The 5,000-nt window shown below is 41.9% G+C and overlaps 1 pseudogene; it reads right to left on the reverse strand.

The window, feature by feature from the left end:
- Nucleotides 1-3,569: 3,569 nt before the first annotated feature.
- On the reverse strand, nt 3,570-4,834 carry LOC119279156 (annotated as a pseudogene).
- Between the last annotated feature and the right edge of the window lie 166 nt (nt 4,835-5,000).

Here is a 5,000-nt window from a genome sequence, read left to right on the forward strand (position 1 = left end):
ACACACACACACTTTGTTCACGACAGTACGTACTACAAATTAATCCATGAAAGCATGCCATTTTTTTCTCTCATATGTATCCGGATTAGGTTTAAATATCTCTCCAAGATGCAATATAGCAAAAAGGAAAAATAATGTAATTATCACTACATACACGATTCAGGATAGCACAGTACAAGCACATATTTAAATGCTAGATATTACCATTGCATAGTAAAACACTATTATTAATATATCAACATTATCTTATTGTTTATTATCACAACTAAGTTATCAAAAAATAGGATCTGCAATTGTGGTTTGGTAAAAGTGAGTTATAAATAAATATAAAGGTTATCATAAATATATAATTTATTTATTTTTAGTCAGACTAGCGCCCAAATTTATGAAAAATACTAAAATAAGAAGGAGTGTATGAAATAAGAAGCAATGTATCCGGTCTTATTTATTCTTCAACAATTATAAAATATAAACGTTCCATCAATTTTAATAACCGAGTACAGCTCCTTGTATATCAACTGTAAAAAAGCAATCAGTTACAAACCAGTTGTAAAGTTGTATAAACTGGAGTTGAATGTACCTAGGTAAGCTTTGAGAACATGGGTAATGAAGCATATCGACTCCTACTGATTGCTAAAGAACGAATTGGGCTGCTGTTGGCTCGCTCCACGCCGCCGACCACTAGCAAGATTGAACTCCGGTCGCCACGAGCCTGGGACTGCACCAAGGGGCGCCGCCGGCCTCCCTGCAGGGCAGCTGGGGACTGGGAGTACCGAGCGCCAGGGAGGGGAAGAGCAGCAGTTGCGAGGAAATTTGATTCTGCAAGCGGTTCGGTACGAACGAAGAAATTTCGAACAAAAGGATCGGAACTCGCTGATAGGAAAGGAGAGAAAAACAAAGCAATGCCAAGAGCTCCGTCAATCTGCTGTTCATTGATAGACGAACCTCTCTCTTTTTCATCTCGTGCCAGATGTAACAAAAGATTAGTCCTTTTTCCTTCTCGCGAACCACGGGAGCGCCCAGCGCCCAGAAGAGCAAAGCTCATTTTCAAAACAGGGTCAAGCGGCGCATTAAAAAGGGCTGGCCCGTTAAAAGGACGCTTACTTTGCAAACGAAGTTCAGAATCAACAAGGGTTCTCCGAACAAAGGGAGTGTACAACTGGGGCGCAACCCAACTTTTTTGTTGGAGAGATAGAATGGAGTTCTTCACGAAGTTCGAGACAAAGGAAAAAAATCAAAGTTTCTCTATAGCCTCTTCGTTTTGAGACATTATGGCTTTGGGGTCGACCCCGATAACAAAAAAGGAATCCATAAAAACTGGGGATCCAACACCATGATAAAATACTACCCTCATGATTAGACCATGTCCCTGAGATTTGATAAAAAAAAGGTGCATTAGCGGTTAATACGTTGTAATTAGATAAGTTATTTGGAATATGACGGAACGAAAGACCAAGGAAAGGAAGAAGAATGCACCAAAATGCAAGTGCTGCACCAAACGCTGGTGGTTGTTTCTTGTTGTAAGTGAATGCAACGAAAAGACCCGGAAATAACGAATAATGAGAAAATTCATTTATAGACATTTCGTGCTCATTTCCAAATTTATGCTTAGTTATTCCCATCATCCGGTAACCACAGGATGATCCCAATCTCCTTTTAGTAATAGATCTTTTTGATATGTCTCAGTCTCAGCGGCAAGGAAGAGAAAATGCATCGAGTCGTTTATCAAGAAAGTGGACGAGCATGGCGGTCCCTATATCTCTGAGGGGTGTACCACTTTTTTTTTTTCAAGTCAGCTTAAGAGGTTCAAAAGAGAAAGTCACTCTCCTTATTCTTGGCTAGTGGAATGGAAGCAAGACTCTTTCCTATCCACTTTGCCGAGGGGAGAGAACTCAAAGATAACTCAAGCTAGACAGAAAGGTGCAAAAGTCCAAAGTTTCTTAAGGATCCTGTAAGCAAGTAGGTTAAGATTGTCATTTAGCTTCAATTTCTTCAGTCTCACAAGCGGGTCCGCATGCAACAAAAGAAATTGTATTTTCCTACTACTCCGACCTTGCCCTGAAAGGATAAGGAAATTGGATAAGAGCGAGAGCTAGACTGACTGTTGGTCCAATGCTAGTGGAGGATTCAGACTGAGGACCCCCTGTGGCGGCTACTCATAAGAAGATGAAGGATTGAAAGAGGACTGATCACCCCTCTGATTTGTGATCTTTTAATAGAAAGAAAAAGCCTTCTCTCAGACTTAAAGGTAAATGAAAGCGGGATTTTTTTTCTCTCCTCTAAGCTAGCAGCAAGTCAAGTAATCTGAGAATGCTGCCCCCAATCCGTAGCTGAGGACGAACTCAACTCATAAGCTTTTTTTGAACCAAGCACCTGTTGTAGAAATGAAAAACCACCCACTAGCAGAGGCTGGAACAACCCATAGAAGTGTAGGGGCTGCTTCAACCAGGCGTACCCGTATCCATTGATTTACCTCCTCTAGAGAGTATTGAACTTTGTGACAAATAGGTTATAGTTACACTCCTTAACTCCCTATTCGCGAGATATAAAAGCTAGCTAGTAAGAAGACTTTCCCTTCTTTTCTGGGAGGGTGAGAACTTGAAAGACTGGCAGAGAAAAGGAAGAAAAGCGGCTAATGCTATCTAAACGATTATTTCAAAGTTTACCAAGTTCGATCGTTCACGAGACAGGGGACTCTTTTAAATAAGACAGTGTATGGCTGCGAATAAGTCTATTCGGCAAGTCATAGAGAAGGACTGGATATAAGCTATTCCCCGGTTCTTCATTGGATCCTTTTAGTTTAATATTACTTTTTGGAAGCAATCTCATAATAATATGTATTAGGGACAGCATTTAGGATAGCAAAAGCATTTTTGGAGCAAGAGGGATTACCTTCCAGATTCTTTTGTGATACCCTCTGTGCCGCCTTCTCCTGGATGGTCAGCCCAGTGTCCTGAATCCTTGAGCTCTTCCTCATGGCTTTGACTGGTGACTTACATTTCATCTTATTTGCAGCTCTCTTGGTCCTTGGATATGATGTCTTCTGCCACTCTCCTTGGTGGCTATTCTCCACCATCTCAGTCCCCTCTGAGGTCAGCTGAATCTGATCAATGGCTGTCTCTGCCTAATCCACCAAGTGTGTACAAGACAAGATCTTTGTCTGTCACAGGTTCTCCTCCTGCTGCAAGTTGATCAGACTGGAATTTGATCCTGCGCAGATAATCTTGAGCAGTCTGGGATCCTTTCTTGATCGTTTGGATCTGAATACGCAGCTCAATTATTTGAGCATTTGTCATACAACCAAGACTTCCGGTTTTTTTTTCAGGTTTTCTCCCTTTTCTACGAAGGTTTGCTGCTCCGCCTGCACCAGTGAATTATTCTATTCTTCTCCTTTGGTTCAGTTTGTGGGGAAATCAGAATTCACCATTGAATCCTGTGGATCAGCTCCCTTACATAATAATATTTCACAGTATCAGCTACGAGGGGAAAATCTGAAAGACAGAGGATAGAGAGTGAGAGAAAGAGTGTGAGACTTGCGCCGCTCTCCATTTCGAGGGGATTTCGACGATTCTGGGGTGATTGAACTATTTCTTTACCTGTTCAATTTCTAACGAATCAAGATATCCTCTTGTTCCGGTATAAATAGTAGCTATCTGCTCTTCCACTGGGAGAGGATTTGCCTGGGATTGCTTAAGCAATTCCCTTAATCGTCGACCCCTTGCCAATTGATTCTGACTTGTTTTATCGAGAGCAGAGGCGAATAATAGGCTTGTCACTCTGCGAATTGAGCTAGTTCCAATTTGGATTTGCCAGCTACTTGTTTCATGGCTTTAATTTGAGCCGCAGATGAAACTGAAATACCCACATTAATAGCGGGTTGAATTCCGGCATGGAATAGATCCGCAGATAAGAATATTTGTCCATCTGTAATGGAGATTACATTAGTAGGAATATAGGCGGAAACGTCTCCAGATTGAGTCTCAACTATTGGTAAAGCGGTCATACTTCCTTCGCCTAAAAGAGAATTTAATTTCGCGGCTCTTTCTAAAAGGCGTGAATGCAAATAAAAAACATCCCCTGGATAAGCCTCACGGCCGGGACTTAATAGAAGGGACATTTGGCGATAAGCTTGTGCCTGTTTGGAGAGATCATCATAAATTATTAAAGTATGCCGTTCGCGGTACATAAAATACTCAGCCAGGGCTGCTCCCGTATAAGGAGCGAGGTATTGTAATGTAGCAGGTGAATCCGCCATTTCAGCTACTACAATAGTGTATTCCATGGCCCCCTCCTCATGGAAAGTAGTTACTACTTGAGCTACGGAGGATGCTCTTTGACCGATAGCTACATAAACACATATTACACCTTGCCCTTTTTTCTTGAGAATTGTATCTGTGGCTACTGCTGTTTTGCCAGTCTGTCTGTCCCCAATAATGAACTCTCGCTAACCGCGCCCTATAGGGATCATCGAATCGATAGCAATAAGCCCTGTTTGAAGAGGTTCGTATACGGAACGCCTAGAAATTCTACTTGGAGCAGGAGATTCAATTAAGCGAGATTCGGAAGCTACAATTTCGCCTCTCCCATCAATAGGTTTAGCCAGAGCATTTATAACACGACCCAAGTTATATACGCTCACGGGTATCTGAGCAATTCTTCCTGTTGCTTTTACAAAACTTCCCTCTTGATGCTAAACCATAGCTCTAACTGAGTAAAATTCCACAATTTCTAAGAACGATATGCTTTTTTGCATTTTCCACTGTGAAAGCTTCTCTCAATCCCTCCCTAGTCCTTTCTTTCCTGGGCACAGGCTTACCTGGTTGACCGCCCACATTCATTCATTGTTCGTTCTGTTGTGGAATCGAACCACAGAGCTAGCGCAATTGGGATTTAGAGTCCCATGCGTGAAACTAAAGAGGATTTTCAGTCCTCTGCTCTACCAGCTAGAACCTAGAAGGACACTTCACACCCGATTTGACACAGCTAGACTGGAAACACTG

The sequence above is a fragment of the Triticum dicoccoides genome, chromosome 3B (genome assembly GCF_002162155.2).
Source record: "Triticum dicoccoides isolate Atlit2015 ecotype Zavitan chromosome 3B, WEW_v2.0, whole genome shotgun sequence".
Lineage (NCBI taxonomy): Eukaryota > Viridiplantae > Streptophyta > Magnoliopsida > Poales > Poaceae > Triticum > Triticum dicoccoides.